This window comes from Ursus maritimus, unplaced genomic scaffold, assembly GCF_017311325.1.
Source record: "Ursus maritimus isolate PB19 unplaced genomic scaffold, ASM1731132v1 scaffold_1, whole genome shotgun sequence".
In the NCBI taxonomy this organism is placed as follows: domain Eukaryota; kingdom Metazoa; phylum Chordata; class Mammalia; order Carnivora; family Ursidae; genus Ursus; species Ursus maritimus.
In genome coordinates, this window is record NW_024423343.1 from 2969795 (window position 1) to 2991130 (window position 21336).

Consider the following 21336-nt stretch of genomic DNA (forward strand, 5'->3'; position numbering starts at 1 on the left):
CTGGAAGTGTCTCGGGAGAAAACGGAAAGGTTTTCCACGCCCGACCAGCGTTACAATGGCACAGGGCCTCTCCGCCACAGTCCCAGAAGCTGGAAGAGACACAGCAGTGCCCTAGAAACTCTTTCCAACCTGGGACTCTAAGCCCAAACTGTGTCAAATAAAGACATCTGCAGAATTGCAAGATCCTCCCAATTGACCGCCTCTGCCCCTTTCTCAAGAATTCCTGGAGCACGCGCTCCACCAAAGGCCGAGGAGTCAACTCGCCTTGAGGAGACCGGGGAGCAGGACGTCTGGCCACAGACCAAGACAAAACGCGGAGAGGTCGGGTGGGGGTGCGGGGAGACCCCGCAATGGCCAGCAGCGGCCAACTCCACCCGGAGCAGCATCCACGGTTTCGGGGGAACCTCCCCCGGAAGACGGACTGAGAAGTGGTGTCTGCGCAGCTGGGGGACAGTGTGGGATTGCAGCCAGAGCAAGTGCACGGAAGTCGAAGCAAACGATCGAACAGAGTCATCACCTGCCCCAGACACCGCAAGTCGTCTCTGTTCTACACGGCTTAGCTGTGAGTCGTAACACGGACGATTCATCTCAGGGAGACTATGACCACTGAACTGGAAAGGCGAGGGACAGGAAGCTCGTGTGTGCACGTGTGTGTGGTGCAGGGGTGCCCTACGTGGCAGAAAGGCAGCAGATCTGAAAATTGGACAGTAGTCGTATAACCAAGTGGTTCCATGACCTGTGTGGACACCAAGGGGATTGGCTGGAGGAGTAAATGTGTTTGCCCCTGGAGGGGAGGGCCTGGGGAGGACCGGGGCTCTGCGTCTTCATTCTAAATGCCATGTGTGTATAGCTGATAGAACAACTAAACTTTTTTTAAAATAGAGTTTAGTTTAGTTTAGTTTAGTTTAGTTTAGTTTAGTTTAGTTTAGTTTTGTTTTCAATCGAGGCAAGCATCAAGCTAGAGCCAGAGTGAAGCCTGGGAGTTTTCAGCAGCGCTATCACCGTCCCCGCGCGCCAATGCAGCAGCCCCGAGACAGGGTCCTGGTGTCCACAGAGGCCCAGGGCGTCCTAAGAAAGAAAAAGCAGTTGGAGCGTTCACTCCAGGCAGCTTCAAGCCAAGTCTCCTCGCCTCTCACCCTTTTTACTAAGCTGCCTCCCCTGAATTCTGGATCTTCCCAATTAGTTTCCTACTTCTGCTGTAACAAATTAGCATAACTTTAGTGGTTCAAAATAACATACATTTATTATCTTACAGTCTGGAGCTCAGAACTCCAAACTCAGTTACTCTGGGCTAAAATCTGCAGGTGTCTGCAGGGCTGTGTTCTTTCTGGAGGCTGCCCCCATTCAGGACGATCCAGGACATTCTCCCCACCCCAAGATCCTTAAACTAATCACAACTGCAAAGACCCTGTTACCATGGGGGCCAACGTGCACAGGCTCTGGGGACAAGGATGTGGATAGTTGGGGGCCATTCTCAGCCCGCCTCAGTCTGGTAGTGATGGACACAGCGGAGGAGTTCAGAGGGATGCGGGCAGTCTCTAGAAGCTGGAAACGTCAAGGACATATGCCCTCCCTTGGAGCCTGAGAAGAGCCTCCAGGACTGTAGGAGAATAGATTTGTGCTGTTGTAAGCCCCCAGATTTGTGGCAATTTGTGCACTGTGCCCAGGTCTTAATTTATAACGGAGACTGAGTGATGACACGGAAAGGCTCATGCCCTTGAAAGAAGGTTCAGCCCTCCCAGTCCCCCAGAGACAGAGACACGGCACACCACGTGGGGCCCATGGGCCGGCCACACTCGGGGGTCAGGAAGCAGATGGAGGCCCTGGGCTGCGCCTTTTTGATGGTGGTGGCAGGAAGGAGCCAGGGAAGGCATCCCCTGTGGGTCAGCGGTCAGGACAACCATGGGTCCACGACAGCTAGTTTGCCGTGAAGACACGGCGTGGGTCACGAGTCTGGCCCTGTGATTCACAGACATACGGGGAGGTCGGGAGGAACAGATGTCAAAGAGCCGACACAGGATTAGCAGTGATTAATACGGAATTGATCCATTGTTCCCGCAGCCCTGGGAAGCTAGCACACCGCTCCTGGGAAGCAGCCTTGCTACGGTTGGTGTGGACATGAGCAACGGACTGGGAACAAAGAAGAAAGCAGGAGAGAGGCTGGAGGGGCTGGTGCCTGTGGGTGCTTCTCTTTCCTGAGTCCAGGGAGACTGGAAGTCACCCCAGTGGGCACGGGGTCCTGAGTCCAGCAGGGGCTGTCCAGGCATGTTGGACATCTGACCCCACGCTCAAGACAGGCTGCTTAGAAGCCACAGTCCCCTCAGCATGGACAGGGCACCCCCCAGCAGGGCGGCAGTGAGGAGGATTCTCTATGGCCTTGCTCAACAAGCCAGTCTGTTAGGTTGACTGTGGTCAGGGAATCACACGTGAGGGGACACGAGCTTTGGGCTCTTGTGGCTGGAGGAGAGCCCCAGAAAAGCAAAACCCCAAACAGAACTGCCTTGGAAAGTCTGCCTGAGGCTCAGCCCCCCTCTGCGGGGAGCAGAGCCAGGGGAGATGGAGAAGGAGGAAGGCCCCAGGACATTCTCGAGGTTTTCACGCGTCTCAGCGGTGCGTGCGGAACTCAGCCGCAGCGAGGAGAAAGAATTACGGCTTGTGAAGGAGGAAAGCGAGAAGCAGCCCCAGCCTGGGCTCCCCCCGCCTGAGACACTGGGGTGGGAAGTTCAGGATGAATTTCAACTGTGAAGACCAAGGTGATTTAGAAGGTAAAACATTTGTGTTTGTGTCAGATTTCCACACCTTCCCCCTCCAGGTCCCCGCGCCCCTGCTCCCCACACCGCATTGCTCAGCCCGCGCCCCCTGATGACAGCAGGCTTCAAGGGCTCACTCTGCAGGTTAGAGCCCTCCGCAGCCCTCCTGCTCCCCCAGGGCCCACCCGGAGCCTTCCTCAGACCTGATCCTTTGGCCGGGCCACCCTGGGAGGAAACTCGCCCTCCTGCCTGTGGTCTCGCCAGCACCGCGGGTCCAGAGCACACACTACCCCCATTGTACGCGAGCCCCTGGCTGGCCGGGGGCCAGACTCACCCCCGTTATGACATATTTTTTAAATCCTACCATTTATGCATTGGGTTTGGTAGCTTTAGGTTGCTGATGTACTTAATTTCACCGCTATATTGAGTTTGAATGAACTGAAAGGGAAGCACGCAAATATAAAACAATGCCTGGCCAGTCTCAACACCACGAGAACAGGTGTTTCCTATCTGTATCTCCGTCGCTCTGCGTTTGCCCTGCTGGCCATTCTCCTCCCTAGGAGCTAGGTGCGCCCCGAGGCGTTTTTTTTTTTTTTTTTTTTTAAACAGCTTTGTGATAAACGTGCAGGTCCCAGCCCAGCTGGACCTCCCCTTGGGACAGCTCTCTCTGGGGTCTTTTAAATACAGCGGATTTAGCAGGAAGGCTCATCTGTCCCATCCGCTGACTGAGCCCTGGGGTTAACTACGTGCAGCCGTCCGGTATTTCTAACTCCCACTGCAGGTGACACGCAAGAATAACACGACTCTCCGTGGACAAAGTGAGAGATTTACACCAAACTTCACCTCTCCTTCCTTCCAGAATCGTACTCTACAGTTTTGCAAAAGTGATTTTAAAAAGCACTAATAAAAGGGCAGACTAGCAGGACAAAATGAGCGGCAGGGAACCCCGCGTGTTTTGGAGAAATTGCTTTTTCTTGGGCGCCGTATTAGAATGGTGCCAAGCCTCAGGCCAGTGACAGAAGCTTGACCTGAGGCGCCTCCGTGACCCTCCCTTCGGGTCAGAGGCCTGAGCCCACACCGGCATTCGGCCCACGGAGGGGTCCCGCCGATGGCCTGAGTTCCTGGGGGCAGTGTCCCCGCTCAGCCACTGGACCGACTCCCTGGGCGGGCGGCCAGCGAAGGCACACAGCACCCCGTGCTCGGGGGGTCCTGCACCTGGTGGTCGCTTCTCGAGATTCTTCATGAATCTGTGTTCAGTAAATGAAGGCCGATGGGACAATGGAGCATGCCACCTCCCCAACCCAGTGACCTGTGCCTGGGCTGGGGGGCAGGCGCCAAGTCACAGGGTGGGCCTGGGCTCCTGTGAGAGTCTGCACTTGCACAACATTAAATAGCAAATAAAAAACACTATGACAGGTCAAAAGAGAAACCACAGGAAAAGCTTTGTTCCTGCTTTTTGAACAAGGGGCCCTGTGTTTTCATCTGGCACTGAAGCCTGCAAATTATACAGCCGCCCAAGCTAGTGCCGGGGTCCGCCCTGGATGCGGGGGAAATGCACCCTGTTGGGGTGGTGACACTGGGGACCAGGAAAGGGCCTGCTGCCTGCCAACACGTTGGGAAAGCGAGGTGATGGGGGGGTTTCCTTAATTTTAAAGATAAGGGAATAAGGCCAGAGAGGAGAGTGAGGTCCTCAGGGTGACACCACCCCCCTGCCCCAGGTGCGGGTTTGAGTCAGAGAAGACGGAGAGTGTGTGGCGTGACCCTGGGTCAGGACCGCCACCCGGCAATCTTGAGCAGTGAGGCCGGGGCCCGTCACTAGGCCAGAGGTGGCAGCTGCAGGGGGCACCCCATCCCACCCCCGGGCTGCTCCGTGCACCTCCAATCTGAGCTCGGCACACGCAGAGAGATGAATTACTTTTCTTAGCTGTCGGCCTTTCCACCAGCTAGTGTGCACTTGAGTTTACCGGGCAGAAAACGACCAATAACTCTTCCAACAGCTCCAACCTGCTTGGGCAGCCAACGCAGTGCTCTTCAGAGTGTTTTCAATTCTCTTGGCTCCCTAAAAAATCGCTTATTGTGAAACTATAAATGAGATCAATATAAAGATATTTTTAAAGCGTATTTTGCTCTGACTGGGACCCCAGTGAATACATCTATCTGTTAAATACATACAGCCCCAGAATGTTTCATTAAGCATCGGAGTCCTCTAAATTCCTCATCAGGCCCAGCCCTGCGAAAAGAACAGAATTTAAGAGCCGCGAGAACGTCCACTTGGCGGGGCGGCCCCACCGCCTGTCACAGGGCCCTTTGTAGGACTGAATATATTTTGGCTTGGGGCAGAGAAAATGCATTTGCCAAAAGGGTTATTATTACCTTAGCAGTGATTCATTTAAGTGGTTTCCCGGGAGTGGTGTTTTATTATGATTTCTCAGCTCTCAGCTTGGTCCTTTCCCCTGCTGGCGGGCCAGGCGGGTCAGCACACAGACGGCCCATTCAGCTCGCCCTCGGGGCTCCAGCCACAGCCTCTGTCCTGCCTCCCGCCCCAGGTGAGCGGCCCCCTCAGGTCCACATCCAGGGAAGGAAAGTGAGGCCACCCCCGTTCCTGGTTCCCAGGACTTGTCCAGGCCCACAGCGGCCCCTCTGTGTCCCGGCCGTGCTGGCCGCCCCATCGGGCAGGGACGTTCTGTCCTCGCTCTGACCCTGATTACGCCAAAGGAAGACAGAGACAAAGCACCACGAAAAGAAACCGAACTTGCCAGTAAGGTTTGCAAGGGAGCCAGGCTTTCCTGAGATGGCTCACCGACACAGACACAACCAGAACTGAGACAAAATGTGACGTCACCAGAACTACCGAGTCTGCAGTGAGTCCCTTCCCGGGTTTGGTCAGGAAGCAACAACTCGTGACGTGATTAGCACGTACGAGCGGTCACAGCAGATGCTGGGAAATGCACCAGCATCGCAGGATGTGGTGGAGTTGGGAGTCAGCGACCCCCAGGAAGAGTCCAGGTGTCCTTGCCGGGCTGACACGGGCCACCAGCCCAACCCCATCTTCCTGACTTCTGACCAGCCTTCCTCTGCTCCCTGCAGGAGCGAAGGAACAGCCATTCTCTTCCCAGGACATGCTGACCAGAGCCACAAAGGGTGCACCCGAACCTCGTCCAAGAGCCCAGGCCTGGGGAAGGGCTCCCCGTGTAGCCGTGGGCTCAGGTCGCTGAGCTGGACCCCTCGTGTTCTGCCCACCTCCCGAGAGACTGAGAGTACGTCTGAGGAAATGTGATTCGGTTGCTAAACAGCCTGGGGGCGGGGTTCCCAATCAGAGTACACCCCCCACCCTCACACTCACCTTCCTGTCCATAGACTCCTCTTTGACAGAGAGGAGAATCTGCCCAAGGGAGACCCTCCCTCCCTTCATGGGGACCTGACCCTCCCACGGAGCCAGCCAAGTGCCAACCTCCCTGCCCGTCCCCATTTCACCTCTTCGACCTGAACCACACGTAGAGTGGCCACTGGACACAGGAGGCCGTTGATGTGTGGGGTTCATGTCAAGGACACACTGGTGTCAAAGACTCCGTACAAAACAAGGACATGCAATATCTCATTGATGATTTTTATATGGTTTACAGGTTGAAATAACATTTTAAAGAGAGTAGATTAAAAAATATATTAAATGACTGTCACCTGTTTCTTCTTCCTATTTTAATGTGGCATAGATACAACGTTAAATCTCGCAGCCCCATTTCAAAAAAGAGAAAGAGAAAGAAACTAGTCTCTCCATATCTCATGGTGGGGGAATGGACTCTCATCAAGAAGACTCGTCTCATTTGACGGTCCTCCTTGGTAGGCTCAGACGGCCCCAGGGATGAGGTACGTAAGTGGAGGAGGCTGTGTCCCGCAAGTACCCAGCCAGTAGGCTCTGGCACCATCCGTCTAGACATCTCCCACCTCCCACGCAGAACAGACAGTGCTGGCTCTGCGAATTCCCACCCTCCCTTCGGAGCAGCAGAAGGCAATTCTTAAAACCATCTGAAGTGAATCTAAGTGACCCAAAGCTACTCTGTGCACAAGGAAGGGGTTCTCCTCGCCCTTCAGTCTGAGTCCCGGGGAAAAGAACAAGATCTGGGCTGATGCCCAAAGTGAGCACCCTTTTAACGGGGTTGCCATAGGATCCAGCCCTTCAGTTATGACAGTCAGGAGCTGAAGTCCAGGAAAGGTGACTGACGTTCCCCAAGGGGCACAGCTGGCTCGTGGCACAGTAGAACTAGGTTCAGGGTGATTTGCCTTTTTCCCCTAGTTTATTCAGTTTTTTAAGCTATGTGGGTGCAAAGAAAGATGGAAGAAAATGGGCTATAATGCTAATCTGCTTTTTCTCCTCTTGGAGAAGGAGACAGAGAAGAAGGGGAAGGAAGAAGACATCGTTGGGTGCAAAATATAACCTAGATCTTCGATGTATACAGATATGGGGGGGGGCAGGGGGTGTACATCCAGGCACATAGTTTGCTGATTTTGAAAGAAGTGGTACGACAATAAACGGGAAGGCGAAGGATCTATGCAGTGCAGGAATGAGACCAGTGTTCACTGGAATAGTCCATTCCGAGCAGGTGCTCGCCTGGCCCGTTCATATAACGCATCTAGTCTCTGCCTCCCTTTGGCCACCAAGCTATGAAAATCCCCACGTGTGCATGGTAAGGGGGCAATTATGTGTTTCCCTGGCAAGATATCACCAGAGGGTGCACTAAGACACAGAGTTTGTCTGAGAGTCAGCACTCTGAGCACGTTTGAGGAAGGGAGGGAGGGAGGGAGGGAAGAAGGAAGGAAGGAGGGAAGGAAGGAAGGAAGGAAGGAAGGAAGGAAGGAAGGAAGGAGGGAGGGAGGGAGGGAGGGAGAGGGGAGGGACGGAGGGAGGGAAGGAAGGGACAGCATCCAAGGACCCAAACTGTATCATTGACTGCTAGGACCAAATGGCACCCACTGTCCTTGTGACCGCGGTAATGACGGGCAAAACAGAAATCCTTCTCTTCACCTGCATCCATAAGGCACAGATGAGGTCTGAGAAACTGGGGGTGATGTCGCTGGAGCACAGAGAGGGCCGGGGGCTCAGGGGACATGGTAGGGGCTTGCTGCCTTCCCCTTCCATCCTCAGACCCATGGACTCTCTCCCTCAGCTGCCCAGAAAAAGAAGAGCCAGAGAAAGGACTTTTGAATCTGGAAACCCCATCCCTGCTCTCCTTTCTGAAGGACAAAACAGTTGGGGTTAGCGGAGACCGCCCGCATGCTCCCCCTCTGTTGCTTTCCTGAGCTGCTGGAACACTTAAGCAGACCTTTTGGGAAGGACTCCTGGTACAAAGAGTAATCACTGATTCAGCTAAAAGCTGGAAAGAAATAAGAACAGGGAAGCAAAAGTCCAATGTCTCAGTTATTAATTTTATGAACTACACAGGGTTGCAGTCTCTCCTTGCAGCAAACTTCCTTTGTCATGGATGAATGTAAACATACAAAATTTCATTGGCAATTCTGGTCAAAATATTTAAATAGAAAAATTTATGAGCAAAAGAGTGATTTTATTATTCAGTTCTGTTATAACCAGCCCCCTGAGTTTTTGCTCAGATTTATTTCAGCTTGAAGGCAGTCTTCTGTTCATTCTCTAATCCCTTCAACCCAATTAACATGTAACAGTTGATCAAACACTCTTGCGTTTTATTTTTTCTGATTATAAAAAGAACTCATGTTCCTTCTGCTTCTGGGAAGATGAAGTGGACTTACTTTTTTCCACTTTTTCCCACTAAGTATAGCTGAAAACTCTGGACACTATATGCAAAACAAATACAAAACACCCTGAAAAGTGGCAGACTAGGTAGGGCCCCAGGCACCCAAAGGAGACACATTGTGGGGGGCAGGGGTGGGGGGGGTCCCTGGCTTTGCTCTCACCTAGTATATTCCAGACTTGGAGATCGATGAGGCTGCAACCCAGAAAGGTCAATGGGCAAAGGTCCAAAAGAGCCCCAACAGAAGCCTGCTCCCTCTAGCCAGAGGATCAGAAAAGAGGCCACCTGGCTGGACAGAAAACTCTTAGACAATAACTTCTACTCCAGCCAAACACCGCAGAGAAAGCTGTGGCCCCTCCTCACGCATAAGAGCAAGGGCAAGTGGAGCCCAGACCTCTACTTCCACCCACCCACCCACCCCCCCGCCAGCAGAGTGTCGCAGGCTCCAGGCCAAAATCACTCAGCACACCGAGAACCAGGCAGATCTCAAACTGAGTGAAAAAAGACAACCAAGAGATGCTGACAGCAAAGTGGCAGAAGTGTTAGAATTATCTGGCAGAGATTCTAAAGCAGTCATGACAAAAAAGCTTCAACAAGCAATTACAAATATGACTGTAACAAATGAAAAAAATTGAAAGCCTCAGCAAAGAAACCGAATATATTCTAAATGGAAATTTAAGAACTAAAAAGTTCAGTAGACAGCTCGGTGGATAAGCTCAGCCGCAGAATGGACAGGACAGAGGAAAGACATGGTAAACTGGGAGACAAAACAGTAGGCATTATCCAAACTGAACACGGAGAGAAAATATTCTGGGAAAAGACACTACAGAGTCTCAGGGACCTGTTGGACTATAACAGAAGATCCAATGTCCGTGTCATCAGAGTCCTGGAAGGAGAGGAGAAAGAAGAAGGGGCTGCAAAACATTCCAAGATATAGTGGCTGAAAACTTCACCAATTTGACAAAAGACACAAACCTACAGATTCAAGAAGCCAAGCAAGCTCCAAAAAGGATAAACCCACAGAAACTGTGCCAAGACACATCCTAGCTAATGTCTAAGAGCAAGACAAGGAAAGGATCTTGAAAGCAGCCAGAGAAAAACAGCATCGTACTACAGAGAAAAGAACAATGCGAATGGCAGTGGATTTCTCGGGAGAAACCAGAGTCCAGAAGGAAGCAGCACAGTAGTTCAAGTGCTGAAGAGAGAACCGTCTGCCCAGAATCGTTTCCCTGGGTAGGAATGAGGAGAAAATGAGATATTCTCAGATGGAGGAAAGCTAATAAGAGAATCTGTCGCCAGCAGACATGTCCTAAAGAATGACTTATGGAGGTTTTCTGAGCAGAAAGCACACAGTAGAAGGAACCCGGGACATCAGAAAGGAAGAAAAACACGCATAAGAAAAAGACCCAGAGAACTACAACAGGCTTTCCTTCTCCTCCTGAGATTTTGAGATTATGCTTGATGTTTAAAATCATAACACTGTGTGATATGGTTCTCAATATATTTAGAGTAAATATTTAAAACAATGATATCATCAGTGGGGTACAGGGACATAAAGAGAGATAAGGTTTCTATACTTCATTCCATTCAGCAGAGAGGGATCCTGTCAACCCCGTCTGAAACATTGCCTCCAGGGCACCGGTGCCCTACCCAGTCTGCACTAAGGGTTAACATCTGCACCCAAGGGGCTCACTGGCCCCTGGCCACCAGGGGAAGCAGACCACATTGCTGGGCTGACTCCCCTTTCCTGGCAGAGGGCTATCCTTTCCACCACCTCTTGCAACCAGATGGGAAGCCATATGCCTCTTGCTGAATGTCACTTGAAAAGACTGGAGTGACCTGCAACTGCCCTCTGCTCTGAAGGGCTGAGCCTGTCTGGGGAATGACTGGGGAGCCATGCAAAGGAGGTCTGGGCTCCTATCACCATCACTACCTGTGTGAGCAACGGCTGTCTGGCCTCCTTGGAGCTGTCCCAGCCCTGTACCCTCATGGACCCCTGAGCTGAGGGAGGATGAGGGCACAGTCAGACAGAGTCCTCCCTGTGCAGGTGCTGCCATGGAAGAACAAGAAAGGGAGAATGAACAAGAGTCGGCCCCATCATCAAGAGGAGGAAGGACGATGTGTGGGGCACAGGTGCCTTAACGGGATTCCAGAGTAATCATGAGGAGAGAGGGACTGGAGCATGGGTAGCTAGAGGGCATGGGGCTCCCCCCTGTGGGAAAGACAGAAGGTACAGGGTCCCCCACCAGCCGGCTTGTGTGCAAAACAAGACCGCCGCCAGAGAGCGGATTTCCAAACCCCACTCTTCCCGGTGGGACCGGTTTCAAAAACTCTGGGAGTCAGACACCAAAGAGGGACCAGAGGGTGAAAACGCATGGGCACTTTTCAAGGCAAGGGGAGAGAGGGCTAAATCGCGAAGCATCCAGACTAGAGCGATGACAGATTCTGAAGACACGATTTCAGGGACAGAGCGGTGAAAGACGAGTGTGGAGCGGAGAGACTCCGAGCCCGTGCCAGGGTGACCAGCTCGCTTACGCCTGCAGACTGATTGACGGTGAGCACCTGTCTTTGCTCCGGGGGCTGCAGTCTGAGTAGCTGGGCTCAGTCGCACACGCTGCGTGCCTGTGGGACTGACCCCAATAAGAGCCTCAGCAATTTCCTCCGTTGGCAACGCTCCACACGTGCCGTCACCCAACCTCGCTGAGAAGATTGTGTCTGTGTGACTCCACCGGGAAAGACACGGGAAGCCTGGGCCTGCCTCCTCCTGGCCTTCCGCCCGGTGCCTGCTCCGTTAGCGCCGCGACGACCGGCTCCACGGGGGCAGAAGAAGGTCCGGGCTCCGAACGTATCCGAGCATCTCTGCAGAGGGGTGGCTCTGGGGGCCAGGACAGAGGACCCAGAGCCGTCTGGGCCCTTCCTGTCGTGGGGACGCTCTTCTGACCAGTGAGATGTCCGGCAGCACCACCTGCTCTTGACAGAGAAGCAGAGAAGCAAACGTCCTCCACGACCGGACAGCCTGTCTCCAGCGCATCCAGCTGCAGGCCGGGCTCTGGCCACGGCGGCGCCGGGACGTTTTGGCCGCGCCATTCTGCGCCCAGGGGCTGCCCGTACTCGGCGGACTGCGGAGCAGCGTCTCTGCCCCCACCCACCGGCTGTGACCCCTTGGGGTGTGGCAACTAAAAATGCATCCGGCCATGGCCGTTCGTCCCAAGGGGGCAGAACCCCTGCTCTGGCAGCACGTAAGTCACGTTCGGTATTTGGTATTCAGCTACGTTCTTCAAAACCAGTTTTGTTTTCTTTATAAAACAGACACACAGACACACACACGCCCCACGGAAAGCCGACTTCCCAGCGGTACAAATGACTAGACACCTCCGAGCGGGTGCCCCGCGAGTCGGGAGGCCTGAGCGGGAGCACATGTGAAGGCCACGAGGCCACGGCCTTGCAGCTTCCCGGCCGCGTGCTGCGAAGACAGGGCCCAAGAGGGATGCAGGCCGCTCTAGCACAGCGTCCCTGCTCTCCGGGAGGCCGCAGGGAGCCCGGCCGGCCTCTGCCCGGGGACAGCAGCTCGGACAGCCTGAGCACACGACTCCACTGTCATTTGGGTCCCACAAGACAGCCGTTCTTCGAATCTCCGGTACAGCAGGAGGGGGCTGAGCGTGTGGAGAACTTCGCTCAAGGCGAGGCGTCAGGCCGTGAGAATGCGGAGGAGGGTCTTAAAAACCCCTCAGAGCCCCCCGACCAGCGTCATCGCCAAAGCCCCTGGTCAGTCTTTGAAGAAAGGTTTCATTCCTTCACGATTCACACCCCTCCTGGCTCCACAAAAGCAGAGGCAGAGAAACAGAAACTAGTCATCGGAATCAGAGAACATTCCAGGGCTCCGGCACCGACACAACTCCAGGGCTGGATCAGCCCCTGGAAGGAGGTCACGCCATTCAGAGGGGCGGCAACCCTGGGACAGAGGAATTCCTTATTTCAAAGTCCTTCTATAAAATGCTGCTGGCAACTGGTGCGTTTTTCCTTTGAGAGGAACCAGAACAGTTCTGAACATTGCCCCTGGGGGCTAGGCCCTGCCAGAGGGGAGTCCGTGCGAGTGGAAATTAGTATTCTCCTGAAAATGGTTAGGAACGCGCACGGGCGCCAGGGTGAGGCCCGACTGCAGCAAGGCTGTGGCGGGAGCCACGTGGGCTGAGGTCACTCGCCCTCCACCCGGGACTTTTTGAGGGGGGGCACTGCCGACCTGGGGGAGGGAGGGAACGCGGGGAAGGAGGGGAAGTTTATGGAGACTGATGATTACCAGAACACAATAGACGCTCTAACGGTGATCAAAGGGCAGCCTCTCCTGCTTTTGAGTAATTCTCAACACTTTATAAGAATGTGGATTCCACCTCTGGCCTCGGGCCATGTAGGCCAAAGGTGAGGCTAATTAAAGCAACTTTTGGAATGTGAGGACAGAGGCACAGGGCAGAGGTGCAGCTGGGGGAGGCAAGGCACCTAGGCCAGGCCAGCCTCCCGAGCAGCACCTGGAGAGCCAGTGCCATTTGAAAGCTGATTCAGACCATGGCCAGGATGCTCTCGTTAAACTTGAACCTTAAACCATGCCCTTTCACCCCTCTGGGCCTTTGCGCAGGCCGCCATTTGTCTACCCTCCCCCATCCCTAATCTACTAGATTGTTCTGGAAAAATCCCCTCCTCACGAGATCCCCAATCCCCAGGACATATCACCAAGCAAGCCAGAATCCCTCCTCTGGGGCCCACATGACAACCAGAGAGACATTTTTCCCATTTTTTTCTTCGGTCACTGGGCTGAAGGTCCCAGGAGGACAGGACCAGGCCATCCTATTCGCCTGGCACCAAGAGCAGTGGCTGTCACTTGACTAGAGCTCCAGAAATACTCATGGAATTGAGTCTGTCTCTTGGGGCTGCTGTAACAAAGAACCACAGACTGGGGGGCTTAACACAACACAGATGTATTCTCTTACAGCTCAGGAGGCCCAGAGTCCAAGGCTGAGGCACGGGTGGAGTTGGTTCCTTCTGGAGGCTGAGGAAGAATCACTTGCAGGCCTCCCTCCAGCCTGTGGGGGCTCCAGCAACCCTTGGCACTACTTCAGGTTGCTTCAGGCCAACCTCTGCCTCCCTCTTCACGTGGCCTTATTCTCTCTGGGTCTCCTCCAAGTCTCTGTGTCCAAACCTCCCTCTCCTTCCTCTTTTAAGGATACCGGTCATTGGATTTAGGGCCGCTCTTATTCCAGTATGATCTCATTTTAACTTGTTTGTATCTACAAAGACCCTACATCCAATTAAGGCCAACATCCGTGGGTAGTATGGGTTAGGACAGGACACGATTCATCCCACTGTAGCAAGGCCTGGGTGAAGGTCAGTGCCAGCCCCGAAAGCAGTATCCTTAAGCATCCCATCTCCTTCAATTTTCCAAGGCCTGCAGTGGTGAGCACTTCCTGCCCTTGGGAAGGTGAGTACGTGAGATCAGGTGGCTGTCAGTGCTACCCAGTGAGGGAGCAGTCCAGTCCCCATACCTGCAATTCCAAACATGGAAGCAAGTCCTCAGTCACTAATCATAACCATATCCCAAACACACACATCACACCACAGTTGTGGGAATACATGCACTGGGGTAGATGCGTGTGGTGTGTGTGTGTGTGTGTGTGTGTGTGCGCGTGATGTGAAGTACGTATGTGAGGTGATGTGTGTGTGTGAGATGTGAGGTACGTAAGTGAGGTGTGCGTGTGAGATGTGAGGTACGTAAGTGAGGTGTGCGTGTGAGATGTGAGGTATCTCTGTAATGAGTGTGTGAGATGTGAAGTATGTACGTGATCTGGGTGTGGGTGTGTGTGGACAGCTGAAGGTCTGCTTCATTCTGCTTACCTTGAGAGGTTTCATGGACTTGATGTGCTTCATTAGATAAAAAATGTTTCCAAGAAACCAGGAAAGTTTCCCCAGTGGGGAAGGGAGGTGGAAGAAATGATATTTTTCAGGCTGCAGTCACTAGTAAATGGTAGTTGTATTAGTCAGCTCAGGCTGCTATAACAAAGGGCCACAGAGTGGGGGCCTTTAACAACAGAAATTTATTTCCTCACAGCCCTAGCAACCAGAAGTCCAAGATCAAGGGCCATGAGGGTTAGTTGCTGGTGAGGTCTTTTCCTGGCTTGTAGATAGCCACCTTCTTGCTGTGTGCTCACACGGCCTTCTGTGCACTCACAGAGAGTGAAGATCTCTGGTGCTTCTTCCTCTTCTTATAAGGACATCAGTGCTATTAGATCAGGGTGCCATCCTTATGACCTCTTTTAGCCTCAATGACCTCCTTAGAAGCACTGTCTCCAAATACAGTCACATTGGGGTTTAGGGCTTCAACATATGAATTTTGAGGAACACGATTCCGTCCATAACAAGACGTAATTTGAAGAAATAGATATTAGTGCCAACACTTCTCTTTGAAAGGACATAAAGCACTGAGGAGAAAGGACACCTGAGAGGCACTGAAAGAACGCGGAACATGGCACATCCTCATCTAGGAGTCTGAGGCATGAGGCAGAAAGTGTTATTGGCTTGGAAGGGTCTCCACGAACAGTCAGTGAGGCCACAGAAGTGTGACCCCTGGATCTGCACCCACTGGAAACATTGGAGCTTCCTGGTTCCCTGAAGGGGACCAGAATGCTCACATGAGGGATGTGAAGAGTGAGTGTCTGAGAGGAAAGTGGCACCCCAGTCTCCCTCACAGGAATCCTGGTGACCTTGGTACCATGTGCTGAGGGGACTGAGAGGGCTGAAGGAGGGGTTCCCAGGAGACCACACACAGACTCACAGAAGCCCAGAGCCAAGGGGACTCCAGGCAAGGCATGGTGACTAGGCGACCTAACACCACCTGTCCTAAGATGATTATCCCAGATTAAGCAAATGCACTAAGCAGCAAAGTGAGAGACGGGCAGAAGAGCACAGGTTCTATCAGGCCGCCATACCAGATGCGAGCTGTCCACCCATTTTCTTTTCTTTCCTCAAACACTCTCTGGGGGACAGGTCCATATCAGCCTCCAGATCCTCCAGACTGTTCTTCACACCACATTGGAATATACAAAGTTCAGAGGAGTCCCAGGAAACCACCTGAAGGGGCTTACTTTCCCTCACAGATGTACAAACACAATAAAGGAGGCCCTTCCCCGTTGCTGCCTTTCCCTCAAGAATGTTCAGTGTGGCTCAGACCAGACTCTGTGTCTCAGGGGCACCACACCCTTGCAGAGCCTCCACTTCCTCACCTGTGGGTTGGTACTTCTCTCGGGAAAGATGGGCGAATGGTACTCTGCTCATGAAATCATTGTGCCAACCACCAACACCAGCCAAGAAAAACCCACCATTCACCCCACAATGCTGCCCTTTGCATTTGTAGAGGCGATCCTGAAGCAGCCAACCAGCAGAGGGCACCCCACAGTCCCCGAGCCTCTGTTCAACTGGGGCTGGTGTCTCCAGCTCTGCTTCTCAGCACTTCCGTTCAAAGGAGGTGGTGATGGCCCCATTCACTGCGCATGGAGCAGGTTTATTGGCTGCTGGGACTTTCCAGTCACTTAGAGTGAAAATAATTGCATCCACATGGCATTTGTTTATAGAGAGTTTCACTCATGTTTCACTGAGTACCTTCCTTTTAACTCAGTTACTGAACCACCACCCACCAGGTCCCCCTTCTTCGATTACTGCTGTTTCCTGTTCCCTGAGCACAGTTTGGGTTCTATTAAATGGTGTCAGGTACAGTGCAAGTGGGCCCCAAGTGTTGAGAAAGGGTTAAATATGGCCCACCACATATTGGCTATAGAAACTCCCACAACCATTTTAGCTCTCTGAGCCTCAGTGTCCCCCATCTGTAAAGTAGTGACAATAACTCTGCTAACTACTTCATGGGACAATTATGAAAATCAAATTTAAAAATCATCTGATAAAATGCAAACTGCTGCTGAAGCAGTCTGGAATTATTCCATCAATCTGCTCTAGCATGACAGAATACCTGTATCAGACCAAACTCCCTGCCAGAAAGAACAAGAAAAGTTGGATAAAACACAAAGATCCCAGAGAGAAGAAAACTGACTAATGTGAGAGTGCTGTTCCTACCTTCCAGGTAGGAGGAAATTCCTAAGCAGCATGGATTTGAGAGGATTAGAAGCCAAGCAGAAAGTGGCTATGAGTGAGAGAAGCAGATTCTCGCCAATCTCATAGGTTTAAGAGGTACCATTTGGTTCAAGGTACCAATTCAGCCAAAACATGAGGACCTTAAGAGACAAGGTGAATGCACAGAAGTGAGCCCAACACTCTTCATCACTTATCTCCACAGACTGATTGCTTATGTGCAAACCGCAGCCCATCGGCTGACAGGCCCTGGAGAAAACAAAAGTCAAGAGTCTGAAAAGCCGAGTAGAGGTTCAGGCACTGTCACTAGGCTGTGGAGTAATTGGAGTTCAGGGTGCATTGAGGATCATACCTGTGAATAATGATCCAGAAACTGATTTGGCCTTACAAAGACTAAAAACCACCTTGAATCAGTTCACTGATTAAATTAAACCAGTCTACCCCTAAGCAAAAGTAAACCCTCTCTAAAGGAAGATAATACCATTCAGAACTACATCAATTTATGATGCAATGCCCAACATTCAATCAAAAATTACCAGACATATTGGACACAGAATCAAGAGAAAAAGTCACAAGAGAATAATAGTGTAGAAACAATTCAAGAGTCCATTAACAGTAGAATAAACATATAAAATGTAGTATATTTGTATAATGGATTTCTACATAACAATAAAAAACTACTGCTAAACAAAACAACATGGATGAATTCAGACATAATGTTGAGTAAACAACAGGTATAAAAGAATACATACTAAGGAACACATTTATAGGCAATTCAAAAATAGATAAAACTAATCCATGGTGTAGAGGTGGTAAAAAAAAATGGTTATCTCTGAGGGAAATATCATATGCAAGGGACATGAGGGAGACTCTGGGGTGCTACCTGATACAGGTGATTATTTGGATATGAATATAGTAAATGATGATATAGAGATAGAGGTTGAGACAGAGTAGAGAGATGTGTGTGTAACAATTCATCAGGCTAACCACAAGATTTATGCACTTTATCATATATAAATTATACTTCATTGAAGATTTTATTTATTTATTTGACAGAGAGAGAGAAAGAGCACAAGCAGGGGCAGCGACAGGCAGAGGGAGAGGCAGGTTCCCTGCTGAGCAGAGAGCCCAATGTGGGGCTCGATCCCAGGACTCTGGGATCATGACCTGAGCCAAAGGCAGTTGCCTAACTGACTGCGCCACCCAGGAGCCCCTAAATTACACCTCACTGAAAAAAGAAAAGAGGAAAATAGTATTTCAAAAAAAATAGAATTCAGTACATGACTTTAAAAGCAGATTATACATAGCTGAAGAGAGAATTAAAGAACTGGAAGAAGTCAGTAGAAAATTAAACACAGAAAGAAAAATACAGATGAAAATACAGGAAATCGGGGGCGCCTGGGTGGCTCAGTCGTTAAGCAGCTGCCTTCGGCTCAGGGCATGATCCTGGCATTCTGGGATCGAGCCCCGCATCAGGCTCCTCTGCTGGGAGCCTGCTTCTTCCTCTCCCACTCCCTCTGCTTGTGTCCCTCTCTCACTGGCTGTCTCTCTCTCTCTGTCAAATAAATAAATAAAAACTTAAAAAAAAAAGAAAATACAGGAAATTATTTTAAGGGGAATCTGGGTCAAGGAACACAACACATGAACAAAGAAAAAATTACAAGGTGGTAGGTAGATTTGAGCTCAAATATATCAGCAAGTATAATAAATGTAATTTTGTTAAATACACCAATTAAAAGACAAACTATCAGATTGAATAAAAATACAAAGTTCAACTTGATGAAGCTTGAAGCTTATAAGAGACACATCTTAAATATAAGAATACAGAGAATGTGAAAGTAAAAGGAGTGTTCAAAAAGATATACTATACAAACACTAATGAAAGGAAAGCCAGTGAAGTTTACTGATATCAAATTAAACTCCAAACTAAGCAGCATAAATAAAGAGGAATCTTTCATAATAATAAAAGGGTCAGGAAGTATTGAGAATTCCAAATACATATGCACCTAATAATATAGGCTTAAAATATATAAAGCAAATTGGCCTGCCTGGGTGGTTCAGTCGGTTAAGCATCTGACTCTTGGTTTCAGCTTGACATGATCTCAGGGTGCTGAGATCCAGCCCTGAGTTGGGATCCATGCTCAGCAGGGAGTCTGCTCCTCTCTCTCTCTATCTCCATGTCTATCTCTATCTCTCTCCCCCCTCACACTCTCTCTCTCTAAAAATAAATAAGTAAATCTTTTAAAAATTTATATATATATACATATATATGTATATGTGTATATATATATATATACATATATATATATAGCAAATAATTACATAAATAGAGGGAAAATGGGTGAATTCACAACCAAAATGAAATACTTTAATAAATATCTATCCAAAGTGGACAAATAAGCAGACAAAAATATCAGTAAATATACAGAAGACTTGAGCAACATACTGAAATCTCAACAATTTTAAATAGTTAAACACATTGTATTCTCTATTTTCTGATTATAGTGGAATTAACCCACAATTGCAGAAAAAAATTAAAACACTTTTAAATAACCTATAAGTTAAAAAAAATAATGTAAATTAGAAATATTTTGAAATGAATGAAAATGAAAGTAGAACATATCAAAACTTAAGAGATTAAAGTCAAAGTCATGTTCAGAGGGAAATTTTGTAAGTTTAAGTGCACGTAAAAGAAAAAGAAAAAAAGCTAAAAATGAATCATCAAAGTCTCCATTTCAAGAAATTTAAAAATAACAATTAACCCAAAGAAGGAAGAAACAAAGCTTAAAGGCTTATCTGGAAGAGACTTGTGAATGTAGGTGTCTAATGAAGCAGACCCCGGTGAGATTCACATGTCAGCCACGTCACTGCAGACAGAATTACATCAGCGAAGACACTGCCAGCTTAGACTGAAAGGGACAGATATCGGTAGAACTAAATTAAAGGAGCTGATCTGATCCCAAAATTCCACTGACAGGAATAAGACTGTGAAAATGACTCCACTGCAGACACGCACCATCTCTCACAGAAAAAGGAAGGATGACTCAGAGGGTGGAGCCAAGAGGCCAAGGGACAGAGCCACACACTCTGAAGAATCATCTCCAGACCTGGAGACCTAATCAAGGAACCTCCAACGCGTGCCCAGCCAGATGACAGAATTGCTACGGGCCAGTGACTCCGTGGAGCCTCCCATTCCCCCCCCCCTTTGAAGAGGAATATCTAGAGAGCAAGGCCATGCCAGTCCCACCGCCGTGCGCTAGGTGCGGGGAGCAGATACCCGATCTCTAGCTCCGTGGATCTGAAGGTGGGGAGGAACAATACCCGAGCAGCTGTACTTAGAGAACTTGGAACGTGCAGCCTTGTGAGCGCAGCACACTTGGCGGAGTTTGAACCATGCATAGGAAGAAAAGGATCTGCTGGGTAGAGCTGCAAGGAAATGAGGGGTTGAGAAGAGCTGGGGGGGCGGTTATGGAAGAAAATTGAGCCTCCCATCAAGGGTCAGGGAAGTTTATTCTCACTCTCAACGGAGGAACTGAAAAGGCATGGCAGTCAGTGTAGACACAGGAAAAGGTGAAAAAAATGGGGCCAGATCTCAACCCTGAACTCTGAAATTGTACATCCCACTAGACCTGTTCCACATTTTTCATTGGGAGGTCTTGAAGATACCTCAAACTGAACATTTCCAAGACCAGATCTGGTCTAGTAGCTTCCATATCAGTGAATGACAAGACTCTGTCCAGTTGCATGAGGTAGAAATCGAGGCACAGTCCTTGATACCTTCCTCCCCCTTACCACTCATTATCTGATTAGTCACCAAGACCAGAAGATCTGACTCCCTAAGCCATTCTAACATCAGCCCACTTTTCTCCATCCCCCTCCCCTGTGCCGCCAACCACCACCACAATCCAAGCTACAGAATCCACACTGGCCTCAGAAAATGGGCAAATCGTTACCTGCCCCCCAACCCAGACACTGAGACTGGCTTTTGTGGCCAATACACTCTTTGCAAAATGCAAGTCCCATTGTGACTTTCCGTACTTAAACCGTTAGGTGGCTTCCTAAGGCTGTTGGGATGAGGATGAGAGAGCTCACCTGGCCCAGTGGACACTCCATAGTCTCCACCTGCTGGCCTCCCCAACTCCCTTGCTCCTCTCTCCCTCCAGCCTCACTGGCCTGCCCCCTCGCAGCCCCTGGGGTTACTGGGCACCCATCTACCATGGGCCTCTGCACAAGCTCCCCCTCTCCTTCCACCCTCAAACCTGCTCCTTTTCCTAGGAAACTCCCCAATTTCAGCTAGAGGTGGTTTCCCCCTAGGACCCCTCCCCGCCCACTTCAGTACACGCCCCCTTAAACACTACTCCTTTCCTTGGCATCCCCTGCTTGGGTTCATTTAACCCTTGAAATCAGCCTAAGCAGTAGAGGACATTCTCGGTCTCCCCTTACACATGAAGAGACATGGGCCTAGAGGAGTGAAGAGAAATGGCCAAGGTCACAGAGGCTTGGGACACATATGATTAACAGAGAGGGGAACAAAATTATCGGGAAAGTACTTCTCACTTAGAAAATGGTGATACCAAGAACAAGCAGAGAAGTAAAATGCTGTGATTAGGGGTTCCTCACTTGTAAACTCCTTCCCTCCTGCACGTTCTTTCTCTCTCCCTCGCTTTTTTCCTCCCTCCCTACATTCAGTAGCTAAC